This window comes from Balaenoptera borealis, assembly GCF_965194805.1.
Source record: "Balaenoptera borealis genome assembly, chromosome: 8".
NCBI classification, from domain to species: domain Eukaryota; kingdom Metazoa; phylum Chordata; class Mammalia; order Artiodactyla; family Balaenopteridae; genus Balaenoptera; species Balaenoptera borealis.
The window spans coordinates 29,403,652-29,423,459 of record NC_138865.1 but is presented as its reverse complement, the minus strand read 5'-3'; the positions used below and the strand labels follow the sequence as shown (position 1 = coordinate 29,423,459).

Here is a 19,808-nt window from a genome sequence, read left to right as displayed (position 1 = left end):
AGACTCCAAAGTGCTCACATGGTTAATTATTGGCAGAACTAGAGTGAAGATGCCACACTAAATATTGAGCTTCCTGGGAACACCATCCAAGCCTTACACATCCACCGCAAGTCACACGGTGCCTGTCACATAGTAAGCCCTAAATATTTTGTACTAAATGACCGAGTCCACACACTTTCCAATATATTAAGCTTTATGTACCTCCATTAAGAAGCATTTCACAGTTAAGGATTGAATTTTAGACTTCCATTCCCCTCATCTCCTTAATTCCATGCTAACTGAAAGATAGCACCTTGAGAACACAGGAATTCTAGACATTCTGGTGATTCAAGTCATGTTGCAAAAGCAGAATTGTTGCAGGTTTTTTTCCTTCCTCAAATAATACTTGGCACAGAAAAAGCACACGGATGCAGCACACTGCATTTTCCCCTGCCAGCAGCTCGCTCATGGAGCATCTACTCATGAAAACACAATTTTTAAAATTTATTTATTTATTTTATTGAAGTATAGTTGATTTACAATGTTGTGTTAGTTTTAGGTGTACAGCAAAGTGATTCAGTTATACATACATATATATATATATGCACATATACATATATATGTTCTTTTGCAGATTTTTTCCCATATAGGTTATTACAAAATATTGAGTGTTTTCCCTGTGCTGTACAGCAGGTCCTTATGAAAACATTTTAATACCCAGATAGATAACCACTTATAGGTATTACGAGGATACCATTCAAAATAGGGAACAGTAAGTGACTCCTTCACATTAGGTCAGGCAGAGTTTTCTCATTTACTTTTTAAGTGGTTTTTATTGATTTTGTTTTGTTTTGTTCTGTTTTATTTTGCCTAAGAACTAGTGGGACAGAATCATTGAATGCGTAAGCTGAAAGGACTCTGGACCAGTCCTCTAATGGAACAGATGAAGAGAACTCACCCAGAGACCAAGGACCTGGCCAGCACTCCTATCCCAGGGCTTTATCACCACCACACATGGTCTCGGGGACCACGTTCATTGAATGCCTACCACTTGGTCTGTATCATATTTGATTTTACAGAGAAATAACAGTCACCTTTTCCTCCCTATTGCAGAAGGTATTCTTGTGACTTTGATAGTGAGAATGCATTTAAGAAACATTTTTAAAGCACATCTTTCCAAATGCGAATATGAATATGTGGATGTTTTTGGTCTTGTACATTCAATAATATGAAACTACAGTGACTGAAAGAGTATAACTAAAGTAGGAAAGAACACTCTCTTTTCTCCCTACAAATGTGTCAGAATCATTGCGCTTATAAAAGCCTGGAATCCCAAAAGTCATTGATGAAAAATATGATTGGGATAGCTCCAATTAGATACTTTCTAAAATAGTTTTCTTTCCTCTTTCTCAAGTATTTTAAGCTACAGAGAAGCTCCTTAACTGTAATAGGGTTCACTGAAGACTGACTCTTCAGAGCTGAGCAGAGCCCAGGCTGCCCTCAAGCGCATGTGTGGGAGAGATGCTCTCAGTTCAAGGCAGGCTCTCTGTACCCTGAAATCTGGCTAAAGCTGCACAGTGCTACGAAGACAACTTGTGAGGAAAGAGCGGGGAGTGTGCAGGAAAGCAACAGAGCCTGGCTCTCAGGGAAGATCACGGTACAGGGGCCAAATAGTCTGGGTTGGGCCTGGTCCCCAGTCCCCAGCAAACTTGGAAACACCACGAAATCACTTCAGAGTCTCTCAAACAATATGTCACTGTGAAGTCTTTAAATTCTATACCAGCTCTGTAACTCTTTATTTTCATCGCTTAATCCAGGGGTCCCCAACCCACTGTGCGAGGCCTGTTAGGAACCAGGGGGCACAGCAGGAGGTGAACAGTGGGTGAGAGAGAGAGAGAGAAGCTTCATCCATTGCTCCACACTGCTTGCATTACCACCTGAATCACGCCCGCCACTGTAGCTCACATTACTGCCTAAACCATCCCCCCTGCTTCCGTGGAAAAAACTGTCTTCCACGAAACTGGTCCCTGGTGCCAAAAAAGTTGGGGACCGCTGGAATCGGTTTGCCACAATTTACCATGTAACCTCTTGTAATTCTCATTAGGTTTCAGCAGCTTTGGACTTGTCACTTACCTTGACATCGGAGCTCTACAAAATTGTCTAAATTAATGAAAAATTCCATAGAGCATGATATCACGTATCTTAAGAGACTGCCTTTCTGTTAATGTTATTCATTGGCTACTAGACTTATCTACCTGTGGTTAACCTATCTCAAAAGTTAGCAAATATTATTCAGCAGAAACGAATGTTTCTAATACAGTGTGTCAAAAATTACATGAAATTTTCCCCAAGATATAGTCCCTAATACAATTTTTGCTTCTCTTATTATGTTACAAATGATAAAATGACTGCCTGAAAGTTGAAGTTGTCTTGAAGAGTTTAGCACCCTCATAAAAACACTTCTATATAGACTTTTTCTTATTTGAACACATTACTTTTTTTAATGATTTCTTCTGAAATAATTATAAACTGACAGGAAGTTGCAAAAATAGGACAGTAAAGCCCCAAGTAATCTTCATCCGGTTTTCCTAATTGGTTACAGTTTATGTAACAATAGGATACTATCAAAGCTGGGAAATTGACATTGCTACAAGGTATATGTGTGCCACATTATCACATGTGTTGCCACCACCAAGATCAAGATACATAACTGTTCCATCACCACAAAGATCTCCCTCCTGTTACCCCTATATATAGTCACAGTTACCTTCCTCCCACCCTGGCCCCCATGCACCATCCCTAAAACTTGGCAACCACTTATCTGTCTCCTTCTTTGTCATCTTGAGAATGCTATATAAATGTATTCATATAATATGTGACCTTCAAACACCAACCTCAAATGTTGGCTTTTTTCACCCAGCATGTTTTTTGAGATCCATCCAAGTACTTGCATGTATCAGTAGTTAATCCTTTTTACTGTTAAGTAGTGTTTCATAGTATTAATGTACCATGGTTTGTTTAACCATTCACTTATTCTAGAACATTTTTATTGTTTCTAGTTTGGGACTATAACAAACAAAGCTGCTAGAAACAATCATGTAGAGATATTTGCATGGACATAAAATTTAATTTCTCTGGGATGAACGTATATGATACTTTTGAACATTTTTGGAAAACCAGTGTATATAATTATGTTGTTCTGTTGCTTCTTATGTCACTGAAAGAAAAGGATGAACTTGGTGATTTGAACTCCCAGCTCAAGTGCCACATAAATGACCATGTGCCCTGAAGGAGACCACTGTCTCCTGTAGCTACAGGGCTGGAAATCAAGCACAGAACCTCATCGTGCGACTGGTTGAATTACAATGCAAGTTGAACTCCCAGTTTTGAAGGGCATCTACTGTTGAATCAATGTGAGGGCATTGATTGGGAAAGAACTGGATCTTATAAGTTGGGATGGGGACCCGTGGGAAGATCCTGATGAAGCTGGGGATATTGAGCCCCTAAACTGTGATGAATCTTTTATCACCAGTGGTATTGGCCTCCCCGGCCCCAGCAGAGATGGCTTCCTCAACCCCAGTGGAAGCGGCCTCTCTACATACAGGGTATCAGCCTTTCCATCTCCTTCTGAGAGGATTAACCCTGCATTGCCTGAGGAAAGGGTCATAGCCTCCCCTGACGCAATTGTCATGTAACATAATTATTAGTCTCCTCAGGACCCACCCCTACCACCCCACCTTACTTCTGGACCTTTAACTAGACTCAAGCTCAGCAGGTCCCTAAAGGTGGGATACAATCTGTGACTCATGAGGAAGTGCATTACATTCCAAAATAATGACTTCCATTTTCTAAGTTACACAGACAAAATCTTGGGAAATGTGTGGGAATAAGTACTAAAGGTGTGGGAAAATGGAAGAAGGAATTCCTTATAAGGTTGAAGGAGGCTGAATGTATGGGCTCACTAAATAGGGCTTCTGCATTTACTGTTGCAGCTTGAGGAATTAGAAAGGGCTCTAGCAGTTTTGTTGGTTGGTTGGCTGAAACATAGGCCAAAAGGTGGCCCCCCATGAGTACCCTGGAAATGCTGGACTTGCCTCCGTTTAAGCTAGAGAAGAACTTCAGAGGCTTAGGGATAGAGGAATGTTAGAGTAGATTTGTCACTTAAAACCTGCTCACCTGACTGGGGGGTTCCAGAAGTTTTACCTTCCATCAATAGTGTGAGGAATAAATCTATGAGAGGATCCCCAATATCCTTTGTGGACAAAGAATGTCACCTGCCATACCAGTAAACAAAGGATGTTGCAGCCACCAAGCCACCAGCCACTGCAGCCACCCCTGATAGTGCACCCTGAGGGGATTTAAGATGTAGAAAAACAGGATACTGGCCCTAGATAGTTTAGGTGCATATCAAAGGAATAATTGTATTAAGCCCAGATTCTTACATCTTCCCATACATAGAAAAGTGTTAAAATCGTTAACTTGAGATGTCTGGTTTTCCTTTAATTAGCAGGAAAGTTTTGATGTTTGATTACTTGGGTTTTTTTGGCAAAACTCCTATATATTCTGTTTCTCTTTGGAACTGTCCCCAGAGCTATCTGAGAGGCTGTATCCCAGGCTTAAGTCCTCAGTTATGTTCCAAATGCAACATAATTTTCAGCTTTTAAGTTGCGCATTTTTTTTCAGTTGACACCTTGAATACTCTATGGTTGCTTTCTCTGTAGATCAGACCTCACAGTGGGAAATGCAGTCACTGCATTGGGAAACCTAAATGCAAAGAGGGTAATTGAATCCTGAGGTGGTAGGGGCCAAGTGACAATATTCAACCACTGAAGGCAAAGTGGACATGGTTACCTTAATGTACAGCAGAGTCAAAGCAGCAATCAGAATAGTCTGACTCATGCTGACTTATGGTGTTGATTAATTGATCATGGTGTTCCTAGAAGTGAAATAGATAGGAAGCCTACTAAATTTGTACTTATCTGTATAAGCAGAAAAGTTCTAGGTCAAGTGAATAAAAGTCGAACCTAAATCATAAAAACAGAGAGTCACATCCCTTCAATACATTCCTAGACATGAGCCAGTTTATGGATCCCAAACCCCTGGAATGAAGGAGAGGCTGGGCCCCATTGAGGAAGGACCCCAGTGCACTCTGAAAGTTTATACTGTCAATTCTTGCCCCAGCCTTCCCCAGAATGATGTTTGGCATTTTACCAGAGTAACTGTGCATTGGGGAAAAGGAAATTATTAGACCTTTTGGGGAACAATGGACTCTGGCTTTGAAATGATACTAATTCCAAGAGACCTAAAACATTGCAGGGGCCCAAAAGTCAGAGTAGAGCTTATGGAAGTCAAGCGACTAATGGAGTTTTAGCTCAGTGCTGTCTCACCCTGGGCCCAATGGTTCTCCAAACCAATCATGTGGTTATTTCTCCAGTTCTGGAATGTATACTTGGTATAGACATATTTAGCAGCTGGCAGATTCTCCACATTTGTTCCCTGACCTGTGGAGGGAGGGTTATTATGATGGGAAAGACAAAGTAAAAGCCAGGAGAACTGCCTCTACCTAGGAAAACAATAAATAAAATTTAATACCACATTCCTGGAGGGACTGCAGTGTTTACGGCCAGCATCAAGGACTTGAAGGAGGCAGGGGTGGTGATTCCTACAACATCCTATCTGGCCTGTGCAGAAGAGAGATGGATCTTGAGAATGACAGTAGATTATCATAATCTTAACCAGGTGGTGACTCCAATTGTAGCTGTTGTTGCAGATGTGGTTTCATTGCTTGAGAAAGTTAACACTCACCCTGGTAAATGGTATGTAAGTTTATGGATTTGGTCTGGAAAATGCCTTTTTATCCATCCCTGTCCATTAGGCCCACCAGAAGCAGATTGCTTTCAGCTGGCAAGGCCAGTAATACACCTTCACTGTCCTACCTCATGAGTATATCAACTTTCCAGCCTGATGCCATTATTTAGTTTGCTAGAAAATACACCTGACTCTCCCTTCCATAAGATATCACACTGGTCTATTACACTGCTGACACTATGCTGGTTGGATCTAGTGAACGAGCAGTAGCAACTACTCTAGATTTGTTGGTAAGGTATTTATGTGTCAGAGGACAGAAAATAGATAAGACAAAATGCCATGGCCTCCTACATCAGTGAGATTTCTAGGGGCCCAGTGGTATGAGCCATGTCAAGATATCCCTTCTAAGGTGAAGGATAAGTTGTCGTCTCTGACACCTCCTACAACCAAAGCACAGGCACAGCTCTTAGTGATTTCTTTGGGTTTTGGAGGCAACATATTCCTCATCTGGATGTGCTACTCCAGACTTTTTAATGAAGTGACTCCAAAAGCTGCTAGTTTAGGCTGGAACCCAGAACAAGAGAAGGCTGTGTAACAGGTCCAGGCTGCAGTGCAAGCTGCTTTGCCACTTGGGCCATAAGATCCAGAAGACACAACGGTGTTGACGTGTCTGTGGCAAATAAGGATGCTGTCTGGAGCCTCTTGAAGGCCCGCATAGGTGAATCAAAGCACAGGCCTTAAGAACTGTGGAGCAAGGCCCTTCCATCATTTTGGTAACTAGTCTCCTTTTGAGAAACAAGAGGTCTGCTACTGAACTTTGTAGAGACTGAACACTTAACCTTGGGCCATCAAGTTACCATGTGACCTGAGCCGCCCACCATGAACTAAGTGGAATCTTAACCACCAAGCCATAACAGAGGCCATGCACAGCAGCACTCCATCGTCAAATGGATGTGGCATATATGTGATCAGGCCAGAGCAGGTCTTGAAGGCACAAGTAAGTTCCATGAAGAAGGAGCTCAAAGGCCCACAGTCCTCACTTCGGCTACACTACCTTTTCTCTCCCAGCCTGCACCTATGACGTCAAGGGGACTTCCCTACTATTAATTGACGGAGGGAGACTCAGGCAGGCCTGGTTTACAAATGGTTCTGCACAATATGCAGGCACTACCCAAAAGTGGATAGCTACTGCCCTCAGCCCCTCTCTGAGACATCTCTGAAGGACAGTGGTGAAGAGAAATCCTCCCAGTGGGCAGAACTTGAGGCCATGCACCTGGCTGAGGGAGAAACACTTGGAAGGAGAAATGGTCAGACACGCTGGGTGGTCAGGAATTGAAAAAAGCATGACTGGAAAGTTGGTCATAAAGAAAATTGGGGAAGAGGTATGTGAACAGATTTCTCTGAATAGTTGAAAATCATGAAGATATTTGTGTCTCATGTGAATGCTCATCATCAAAGGGTGATCTCAGCAGAGGAGGATTTTAATTCTCAAGTAGATAGGATGACCTGTTCTGTGGAGACCAGTCAGCCTCTTTCCCCAGCCACCCCTGTCATTGCCCAACGGGCTCATCAACAAAGTGGCCATGGTGACAGGGACGCAGGTTACGCACGGGCTCAGCAATATCGACTTCCACTCATCAAGGCTGACCTGGCTACAGCCACTACTGAATTCCCAATCAAAAAGAATCAACCAGCAGCAGAGACCAACAGTGGGCCCTCAATATGGTGTTATTCCCCGGGTGATCAGCCAGCTAGTGGCAGACTGATGACACTGGACAGCTTTCATTGTGCAAGGGGCAGTATTTTGTTCTTATTGGAATAGATATTTGCTCTGGGTACAGATTTGCCTTTCCTGCATACGTCACTTCTGCGTAACTACCATCCATGATCTTACAGAATGACTTATCATTGTCATGGGATTCTGCAAGCATTGCTCAAGATCAAGGAATACATTTCACAGCAGATGAAGTGAGGCAATGGGCCCTTGGAATTCACTAGTCTTACCTGAAGCAGCAGGCTGGATAGAATGGTGGAATGGCCTTCTGAAGACTCAGTTACAGGGCTGGCTATGTGACAATACCTCTGCTTGTCCCAGGGCAAGGTTCTCCAGAGGGTTGTATATGCTCTGAATTGGAGTCCAATATATGGTCCTCTTTCTTCCATAGCCAGGATTCTCGGGTCCAGGAATTTTAAGGGACAAAAATGAGAAGAGTTATTTTCAACTCTTCAGTATTATCCCTAGTGACCCACTATCAAATTTTTGCTTTTTGTTCCTGTGACCTTATGCTCTGCTGGTCTGAGTTCCAAAGGGGAAAATGCTTCTACCAGGAGACACAGCAATGATTCCAAAGAACTGGGAGTTAAGACTAACACCCAGCTACCTTGGGCTCCTCATGCCTCTGAATCAACAGACAAAGAAGGAAAGGAAAGTGTTTGTTGATACAAGGATACTACTTGCGGACTACTCTTCTACACGGAAGTAAGGAAAAGTGTATCTGGATATAGTAGATCGCTTAAGGCATCCCTTAGTATTACCATGTTCTTTGATTAAGCTCAGTGGAAAACTACAACAACCCAGTCTAGGCAGGGCTACTAATGACCCAGACTATTCAAGAAGGAAGGATTTGGTCACCCACCAGGGAAGAACCACGATCTGCTGAGGTGCTTGCTGAAGATAGAAAGAATACAGAATGGGTAGAAGAAAGTAGTTACAAAGACCAGCTATAACTGACCACTTACAGAAACCAGGACTGTAATTGTCATGAGTACACCATTTTTTTTTGCTATGAATATATTTGTGTTAAGTGTGTATTTGTTTTTTCTCTCTCATATTCCCTTATTATGTAACATGAGTTGTATTGATTTTATATCATAATATGTAAGTACTCTTAATTTTACATTATAGTACTTTAAGTTATATCACAAGGATTTACCTCCTCTTCTGGGGATAGGGTTAGTGTATTTTGATTGGACTCAGAATTGTTGTATCATATTAAGTGGAATTAAGACCTTGTTATTGTCTTATTTGGGGATTAAGTAAGATTTGAGGAGATGCATATGGGTGTCATGTTGACACAGGGTCGACTTGTGATGATTAGTTTCATGTGTCAACTTAACTGGCTATGGGGGACCCAGATTAACAATTATTTCTGGGTATATTTTGTGAGGGAATTTCCAGGTGAAATTAGCATTGAAATTGGTGGACTCAGTAAGTTGATTGCCCCCCCCTCCAATGTGGGTGGACATCATCCAGTCTGTTGAGGGCTTGAATAGAACAAGAGCTGGGGGAAGGAAGAATTTGCCCCTTTTTCCTGCCTCATGGTGTGAGGTGAGATATTTCATCTTCTCCTGACCTCAGACTGGAATTTATATCACCACCTCCCCTGGTTCTCAGGCCATTGGACTAGGATTGAATTATATCACTAGCTTTCTGGGGTCTCCAGCTTACAGATGGCAGACTGTGGGATTTCTCAGCTTCCATTATCATAAGAGCTAATTCCCTGTTACAAACACATGCATGTATTCTATAGGTTCTGCTTCTTTGGAGAATTCTGACTAATACAACATGTATCCACCACTGTAATATCACACAGAATACTTTTACTGACCTAAGAATCCCCTGTGTTCCACCTATTCAACCTACTCTTCCCTTCCTCCTCCCAAACCCCCAACAACCACTGATCTTTTTACGGTCTCCATAGCTTTGCCTTCTAAAATATCATATAGTTAAGAATTATACAGTACGTAGCCCTTTCAGATTGGTTTATTTCACCTAGTAATATGCATTTAAGTTCCTCCATGTCTTTTCATGGGTAGTTTATTTCCTTTTATTGCTGAATAATATTCCGTTGTATGAATGTGGAACAGGTTTTTGTTTGTTTGTTTGTTTGTTTTTAATCCATCCATCCATCTATGGAAGGGCACCTTGGTTGCCTCTAATTTTTGGCAATTATGAACAAAGCTGCCACAATCATTCATGTGCAGGCTTTTGTATGGACGTAAATTTTCAGCTCTTTGGGGTATATACCAAAGAGCTTGATTGCTGCATTTTATGGTAAATGTATATTTACTCTTTTATTAAACTGCCAAACTGTCTTCCAAAGAGTCTGTACCATTTTGCATTCCCTACAGCGATCATGAGGGTTCCTATTGCTCTTCATCCTCACCAGCATTTGGTGTTGTCAGTGTTCTGAATTTTTGTCCTCTTCATAGCTGCATAGTGGTTTCTCATTGTTGTTTTAATTTACAGTTCTCCAAACACATAAGGTGTTGAGCATCTTTTCATATGCCTATTTGATATTTTATATCTTCTTTACTGAGGTGTCAGTTTAGGTTTTTTGTCCACTTTTAATCAGGTTGTCCTCTTTTTTTAGTGGTAAGCAGTAAGTGTTCTTTGTATATTTTCATACCAATCCTTTATCTGATTTGTCTTTTCCAAATTTTTTCTCCCCATCTATGACTTGACTTCCCATTCTCTTGATATTCATATCTTTTTAAAGTTTTTTTTCTTTTCTTTGTGTGTTTATTTTGAATAATGTATATTGCTTTTTGTTCAGTTAACTAATTCTTTTTTTTTTTTAACTAATTCTTTTCTGCAATGTCTAATCTACAGTTAATTCTATCCAATGTACTTTTAATCTCAGCTATTTTAGTTTTAATCTCTAAAATTTTGATGTGCTTTTTTAAAAATACCTTCCTTTACATGTCCAATCCCTCCTGTAGCTTCTTGAAAATATGAAATATAATTATAATATCTACTTTAGTTTTGTTGTCTACTAATGCTTTAATTTTTCTATTTCTGGGTCAGTTTTAATTAGGTTTTTTTTCCCCTTCATTGTGGTTCTATATTCCTGCTTCTTGATATATCTGGTAATTTTTTTATTGGATGACAGTCACTGTAGATTTTCCTTTTCTGGTGCTAAATATTTTAGTGTTTCTGTACATATTCTTGAACTTTGTTCTGGGATGCAGTTAAATTACTTAAAAATAATTTTATCCTTCTGAGTCTTGCTTTTAAGCTTTTTAGGTGGAACCCAAGTAATGTTTAGACCATGTTAAGTTTTTCCCCACATTTCAGGATTGAAAACTATTCTGAATACTCATGTATTAAACAGTTTTCCATTCTAGCTGGGAAGACGAGGCTTTCTTTTTTTTTTTTTCCCTTTGTGAGTGTTAAGAACTTGTTCCTTCTGATACATCCAGGTGGTTCTTTCCCTGCCATGAGTAGTGTTCTTACATGCATATGCCCATCTGTACTCATAGGCCTCTGTAACCTAGTTTCCATTCACCTATCCTGCTTCTCATCCCTTCATTCACTCTTCCACATTCACAGTGGGGCTTGTTTAATTTCTAGAACAAGCCTGGCTCTTTGCACACAATTTTTATTGCTTCTGCTTAGAATGTGCTTCCTCAGCCTGGCTTGACTGGCTCCAAAATGGCATTCAACTCTGAACAGGAATATCACCTTTTCTTATGCAAGTAAGGTTCCCCAATTTTCTCTCAAACACTGTTTCTTGCCTTCAAATCATTTTGAGATTCAACAAAACTTGTTCATGTGTTTTTTAAAATTTTGCTTTCCTAGGCTATCTTACCCAGGAGTTGATAACTACATGGGGACAGAAACTCTAGAAAAGAGATAATTTAATGATGAGCTTTCTTTATTCGTCATATTTTATACTGTTAGAAGAATGAGGCTATCAACTGAATTCTGTCCCCACAAAATTCATATATTCAAGCTCTAACAAAGTGATGGTATTTGGAGATGATGCCTTTGGCAGGTAATTAGATTAAATGATGTCATGAGGATTAGGCTCTATTAGTGCCCCTGTAAGAGGAAACCAGAGAGTTTTTTCTGTCTCTCTCCACCATGTGAGGACACAGTGAAAAGACAGTTGTCTGCAAGCCAGGAAGAGAGCCCTCACCAGGCACTGAATTGGCCAGCACCGTGATCTTAGACTTCCAAGCCTCTAGAACTGTGAGTTGTTAAAGTCACCAAGCCTATAGTATTATGTTATGGCAGCTTGAGCTATAAGAGTACTAAATGGAAGAGACATGGAGGAACCCTAAACACATATTGCTAAATGAAAGAGGCCAAACTGAAATGGATACATACTGTATGATTTCAGCTATATGACATCCTGGAAAAGGTAGGGCACTTAAACTATTCTGTATGATACTGTAATGGTCAATGCTTGTCATACATTCGTCAAAACCCATAGGATATGCAACAGAGTAAACTGTAATGTAAACTATGGATATTAGTTAATAGGAATGTATGAACTTTGGCTCATCACTTGTAAAAAATGCCCCACACTAATGCAAGACGTTAATAATAGGGGAAACTTTGGTTTGGGGAATAGATGTGAGGGGGTGTATGGGAACTCTATACTCTGCTCAAATTCTCTTTAAACTTAAAACTACTCTAAATATAGGCTACCAATTTATTTAAACAAAATAAATCTAAGTTGCCTCATCATATTGTGAGGTTATTACCATCTTACAGTTTTTCTATTTGACCTACTTCTTTAATGTTCATTTCTATCTTCTTTTATCCTTGTAAAAAATATATCAAATTTTTTGTACTGTTTCACCTCCCAGTCTATTATCTTTTTAGTTATATGTCTTTCACAAACTTTCATTGGAAACTACATTAGATATCCTTGACTTATTACACTCTATGCCCATTACTATTTTCACCACCTCCCTAGTAATGCTTGAACCTTGGCTATGACTCATTGCCACCTCTGGACAAATAGTTTCTGCTCTATTTTCTGTCTTCTGTCCTTCTGGGCCACTTCTATCTACCATCATTACCCAAAGAACTGACTTGACAGATTCTATATGCCAGTGTGTAAGACTTGCAGTGTTTTAAGAAGTATCCCAACTTCATGATGATGATTTGGGGTCATTACCAAAGCACTCGGGATCATACATATTATTTTAAGGTAGTTTTATAGGACAACGCACATTGGTATTTTCCTCCTATTAACAGACTAGGAAACTGTGGGTTGATCTGCAGCTATTTTGATTAAGAAAGCAGGATATGAACTCTGCTTCTTTGCTGGGGTACTTGGCACTGCTCCTTCTCTTGCTGGGACATATTTTGCGCCTTTACAGCCTGGCATCTAGGCGTCCTGATCAGACTAATATTTGGCTTCATTGGATACGTTGACCAGTCTGATTGATATTCTGGTACATACAGGGTACTTGGTCATGGTTGCTCACCTCTGAACCTCAGCTTCATCACCTGCAAAGTGCAACTAATAGCACATCCGCTTTGTGGGGTTTTTATGGATTTGGCAAGCGTCATAGTGCCTGGCACGTGCTAGAGACTCAGGTGATGCAGTAGTTACCCAAATTTGCATTTTCAGTGGATCCTTCCCACCTGGAGAAAGTGACTCACGGCCTTGGGGGAGGAAGAGCAGGAAAAACAGCAAGGGCAGCATGGGCCAAGGCAAGGAGGTGAGAACTGACATGCAGGGGGTCTCATGCTGGTATCACCAGAGGGCCCAGAGTGAGCCAGGATGTGGGGAGAGACTGGCCGGTCAGTAAGACCAGGCCAAGAAAGAAGGGCCGTGTGAGGGGGCTTAGCTTTTACCTTGTGGTAGAGGCCATCCAAAGGAGAACGTGGAAGATGGGTAGGTATAGATTTCTCCCTTAGGAATTGTCCTCGGGGTCTGTTTATCTCTTGGCAGGGTCCATTCAATGAGTTGGCCCCTCCAGCACATTCTAGCGGGGACTGGTCATGTCTGACCCTCTGGAGATACAGCCCTGACCTCCTGGCCACCTCACTGAGGAGAGGGCTCATGGGGGAATGGGAATCAGCCTCACTCTGCATCTGTCCACCAGTCCTGCACCCTGGACTCCAGGACCACTCACTTGCAAGAGACACATCCAGCTGCCAGAGGAAGTGACATTTCCTGACTCATCTGGCTAAGAATGAGCAGAGTATTGCTGAACATTCCAGGGGAGTAGCTGCCACAGAAGATCAGGATGGGTCCAAGCCATAGAAGATCAGAAGGAACAAAGGTCAGTCCACGTGGGAGTTCACATGGGCGCCTCACAGTCACCAACATGCCCTCGAGTTTCCCTTCCAGCCCAACACACACTCCACCTGCCCACAGTCGCCTGTGCCACCATCACACAGCCCCACAGAGCTCCAAACATCCTCAAACACACAAACTCCCTACCTATAAGCAGATGCCTGTGTGCCCAGAACCCTCCTGCTCCAGTATACATGCACTACAAACCCCAATAAAATCACAGCCACAGACTTGAATACAAAAACACACCCCCAACGGCCCCTGATAATCAAACACCTAAATCCTCATATCTCACAAAAATCCACCCAACCCCATATAACCCCCCAGTGCAAACACACAAACCCTTCAACAATAGCCAAATACATTCAAACCAAACTCACATACTTCTTAATATAAGACACAACCCCCCATATCCAAATATAACACATACAGTCCCCCCACAGCTGTGAACATCCACGTATGTACAATGCCTCAGAAGCTGAGACAAACACAAAATACCATCAGAGAGACACAATGTTTCCAACCTTCTCCTAAATACTCCCCCCAGAACACATGATGAACTCACACCCCCAATACAAACATACACCCATCTCCCTCTTGAGATACTATAAACAGCCTCTGTCACATCCCCTGATTATACACACACAGCTAGCAACCCCAATTTACACTGACAACCCCAGTCTCTGCAAATTCCTCCACACCAAAAATACACTCCCTAAACTCTTACCCTACAGGATGAGCATATGTATAACCCCTATACTCTGAATACACACAGATCCAACACACAAAACATTAAAATGCATACCCTTACCTCTTCTCAAATGCCTGCACACAGAGCCTCAAAACACCCAGAACCAGCCCCACCACCCAGCCGCACCATGCTACACCAACCGCACACTCATAAAGGCACTCAGGCCCCTCATCTCTCCCCAGATCACACATACACAGTCTCTACACAGCTTTACTATTACCCCAAACCGTCCTATACCCCAAACATACATCCATGAGTTCCCCACACAGCCCTAACCCATGACAGAGGCAGCTCTACCGGGGGCATCATGGCACCCCGAGAGGGCAAATGCCGCTGAGGTAAGTGCCTCCTATGTTGCTGCAATTCTTGCTGCTGTTGCAAATCATCCCTTGACCCCACCGAGGCTGACTGGGACACCCTAAACGGGAAGTGGCAGCATATGAGTCAGGGAAGAGGAAAACTCCCTTCCAGGTATTCCCTGTCACCATCCACTGCACCAAAACATCGGATGACCAGCATGAACAAGAAACAGAGACATGTAACTACACCATGATAGAAATGCAAATTTTTCTAGAAAACATTTCTCCAAGGGAAGGGGGAGAACTGTGTTCCCCCTAATTATAAAGCCATGCTGTTACAATTCAAAGAAACGTCAGATACAGTACAACAGGCATTGGACTGCATCCATGTTGTAGCTAGATATGAGAAAGATAATTTTTCTGAAGCCCCAAATCTCACTTGCCAGTAAAGGCACATGGGCCCCGCTGCCCCATCGGCCAGGAACCCAACAGAGGACCCTTAAGGGATAGAGGGACTTCTGGGACCCTTACTGGTCTCCACCAAGGGGTGGTGCTTTCACACAGCTCCATCCTTCATGACATGACTAACAGATCTCCCTGTATTGGCAGCTCTGGAGATCGGGGTCCCTAATGACGTAACCCTGGGACAGCCCAAGCACAAGGTAGAAATTTTTGCTCAGGCGTTACAGACTCTTCAGCAGACTGGAGTGATGGGCAGCTGTCACCTCTCCGAATCCTGTACCCTGACCTCTGCCAAGGCCTCTGCCTTAGGGACCTGGCAGATCCCTGGAGCATGGCCCTCCTCTGGGACAACTGCCCATATACTTCTCTAATTATCCTTGGGACACACATAAACAACTTTTCTTATGGCTCTCATTGACACCTGGAGCTCAAATTACAGTGCTTCCTGGGAAACCCTTCAATTATAAGCAAGGGCCACACATTAGATTACAACGCATAATAGTCAGGGGAGTGGAAAGCATTCAGCTCCCATTGACTGTCACTACTGAAACAATCTTTATTAAAAATCTTGTAGTGGTGGTAGCCCCTTTGGCCCTACCCTTTCCCGGTACAGCTACGGATGCCCTGATGTACCGCAACGCCATTTGGAACAAACCCAAATCCCTGGTCTTCCTGGTGGAAGCTGAATATTGGGAGCCCATACGACTGCCACCTAAGACAGCAAATATCCCCCAATAACATGTATGACAGGGGGCTGTGGGATTGCAGCCCAAAATTCAAAATTTAGGACAAGAAGAAGTCATTAAACACACCATTTCTCCTTTTCAATTCCCCCATTTGGCTGCTATTAAAGCCTGCTATTAATGAGTGGCGCCTTATAAGCAACTACGGAAATATCAATGCTGATCCCCACTATTAAGGCTCCCATTTCCAACACTGTCCAGTTAATTAAGGATATCCAAAGGGCTCCAGGGAATTACTTTGCTGTGACAATCTAGCTATTATGTTCTATTCAGTACCAGTTATTGAGGAGTCCCAGCTGCAGTCTACTTTTACTGCAGAAGGCACCCAGTGTGTTTTAACCTGTCTGCCTACTGGCTATCTTAACAGCCCAGCTATTGCCCACAGTCTTTGCTGGCAAGACCTGGTGTCCCCTTGCACCGTCTGGCACTATACTGATGTTCTAATCCAGAGCCCCTCAGGAGATTGGTGCACGAGGCCCTAACATGGTTGGTGACCCATCTATAACATCTAGGTGGGCTACTGCCCCACAGAAAATTCAAGGGCTCTCCACAACTATTACATTTCTGGGCATTAACTGATCCTCTAAAAGCCAGGAAATTCCTCTTGCAGCTAAACCTCAGCTGTTAACTATTCAGCCCCCCAACACACTATAGCAAGCCCAACTCGTCTTACTTAGGTCTCTTCACACTCCGGAGGCAACAAATACCACACTTGTCCATCATTCGTAGACCCATTTATGCAGCCACGTACAAACCCTCCATATTTTACTGGCGAAGAGCTAAACAATAAGCTTTATAGCAGGCACAAAGGTCAGTTAGTCAAGCCCTCCCACTGGTTCCCCCTGGCTGCTCCTTCTGGGCTGAGAATGGACTATGTGTCCCGGAGCCTTTGGACTAACACAGCTCCTCCTAGCTGCCTGTGGACTTCTGGACCAGACGGCTGCTCTCTACACCACTACACCCCCTCAGAACCGATTTGGGAACTGGTTCGTTGGTTTTGGTCTTGGTTTGGTGTGCACTGATGCCAGAGTTTGCTTGCGTCTTTTGCGTTTTGGTGTACACAATGGGAAATACTCCATCTACCCTGAAGGAGAGCCCTTTGGGGCCTATATTAGATAAATGGGTGAAACATAGCCCTGAGCCTATGACTAAGAAACACATGATATACTATTGTAATAGGGTGCGGACCCAAAATACAGGATCAGAAGGGCGGTAGCCCTGAATGGCTCACTCAACTTTTATAGGATCCCGCAGTTACAAGTGTTTTGCAAAACAGCAAGCTGCACCGGCAGTTGTTCCAACTGCCCACCCTCCCCCCATGCCGCCATCATATTCACCACCTCCTGTTTCCCCTACCCACGGGGATCAAATAGAATTTTCTGTGTTAACCCCCAGAGCACAGGAGCCGGATTTAGTATCACCATCTAAGACTCCACAGGCCACCCAATTTGGACCGGGAGCCACTTCCACAGCAGGGCAATTTCCCTTGTGCTGACAACCTATAAGAGGCCAGGCGACGCCCTTGGACTTGAGGCGCCCCATTCTAATTTCCCCACAGGAGCCCCAGGGAACTTTGACAGTGGGGAACGAGTTGATTGACTCTCCAATAGATACCACTCCCCAAACCCTCCCTGTTTATCTTAAGAGGCTTGTAAATATTAAACAAAGGGGAAACAAAGTCATCCTAGGAAAAACTTGCCTGTATCTTTGAGATGCAAACGTCCTTTCTGGTCTTCTCCAGAACCCTCATCTCTGCCATCTTTTTAAAATGCATCTTTTTTTTTTTTTTTTTTTAAAGATTTATTGATTGATTGATTGATTGCTATGTTGGGTCTTCGTTTCTGTGCTAGGGCTTTCTCTAGTTGCGGTGCGCGGGCCTCTCACTATCGCGGCCTCTCCCGTTGCGGAGCACAGGCTCCAGACGCGCAGGCTCAGTAGTTGTGGCTCACGGGCTCAGCTGCTCCGTGGCATGTGGGATCTTCCCAGACCCGGGCTCGAACCCGTGTCCCCTGCATTAGCAGGCAGATTCTCAACCACTGCGCCACCAGGGAAGCCCCTAAAATGCATCTTTTTAAAAGAGGGTAAAGTAATTTAGAAATTGACTTATCAAGGATAAATAAAAAACCTAAGTGTCTTTTCTGTAAAAATTCAGCCATCTAGACAAGTGAGTTTGATTTTTTCCATCTGTCAGAAACCTAATTTGAATCCAACCTCTTTTTGTAAACTGAGGGGTTTCACATGGCTGTACCTGACTCCCTGCTGAAATTTGGAAATTTTGGACAACTATGGAATTTGGACAACTATGACGTCTCTGTATGTTTGTGTCCTTGTATGTGTCTTTGTCTTTGGATAACATTGCTGAGGTTGATTTGTGGATGAGCTCTATTTAATTGGCTTAAAGAAAAGTGAGCACTTACAAACCAAACTATTCTAAATACAAGAGAAATTGAGCTAAATGAGCTTCAGGTTCATGTGAACTGGGAAATAGTCAGTATTAATTAAGACCTGGTACTAACGGTCGTTTGTTGATCTAATTAATATAGACATGCTGTTAGAGTCATCAACATTAAGTATAATACTTTTATTGTGCCTAGGTTTAATATAGGCTAAATAAAATCTTGTTATATCTATTGCAAATTTGTCAGCAAGGAAATAACCTGATGTGAAGAAACTTTTAAGGAAAGAAAATGCAAATGAAATAAGAGCTTTAGGTGAACTTTTTAAAATACTTATCTTTTAGGAAGGTCTATCTAAAATTAGTCTCTCCAGATATTTGACCACTTGAAAGTCAGAATTGTGCTAAAATAAGTGACAGAAGGTTTATGGAAAGTGGACCCTGAAAAAAAGAGTTCTGTACGTGGTCAGGATTGACTAAGTTTAAAATAAGTTTAATTGAGTCAATAAATTTTAAAAGTAAGCTTGTGCAAAACTTGAATTTCGCTTTTCTCTCTGTTAAGAAGACAAGGTTTTTTAAGATTTTGGCCTTTGATGCCAGATTTTAAGTTTTTCTACCTTTTAAGAGATCTGTTCTGTACTTGCCTTTGAAATCTTTTATTGTTACTTTGGCTAACTGAATAACTATTGTTTCACACTGACATGTGATCCTGACTGTTTTAAACCCTTTTCTTATTTTTCGGACAAAACTTCCCAAATCAAATTATAATGAAGTTCCTTTGAGCTCTAGCTAACTTTGGGGTGCTTCAAAGGGCCCCTGAAACATCCCAAAGAGAGATATTAACTAATTCGGTTGACTTGGTATGTTGAATTACACGGGAAGTGTTGTCAAATAAGCAATAAATCTTCTTAGGTTACATTGTATGCCAAATGATACAGGTATTCTACAGATTATATGGAGTTCCTAAAATTTGGTATGTCCTGGTAAAATGTTACCAGTCAGAATTCTCTTTATTATCGGAAAGTGTTGCATGTCACCGCAGTAACCACGTTACTTTGTCAACTGCATCGTAATCAGATTTAAACGTCCCTTCTCTTTGTTTCTTTTCAAGTAGCCAAATGTATGTCTCAGCCCACTCATCTTTGTAAAAATAGACATAGAAGTCTTTCGAATGCTGTTTTAGCAGGAAGTTACTGATGTGTATGTGCCGTTTACAGTGATTCTGTATATACTCCCCAGCTTCAAAAACACTTAGAACTCCTGCTGTGGTTTCTGGAAGAGTCAGTTGTTGGTTCCTCAATTACACCTGTGCAGCTCGGGTCTGAATTT

General features: G+C 42.2%; 1 protein-coding gene across 1 annotated transcript in view; it reads right to left on the bottom strand.

Annotated features, from left to right (window-relative positions):
• LOC309634341 (uncharacterized protein) overlaps positions 1–7,831 on the bottom strand; it is a 109,407-nt gene extending 101,576 nt beyond the window's left edge. The window contains exon 1 of the mRNA XM_082404278.1: positions 7,792–7,831. The gene's annotated coding sequence lies outside the window, so the exon portion shown is untranslated. The remainder of the gene's footprint in view (positions 1–7,791) is intronic.
• Between the last annotated feature and the right edge of the window lie 11,977 nt (positions 7,832–19,808).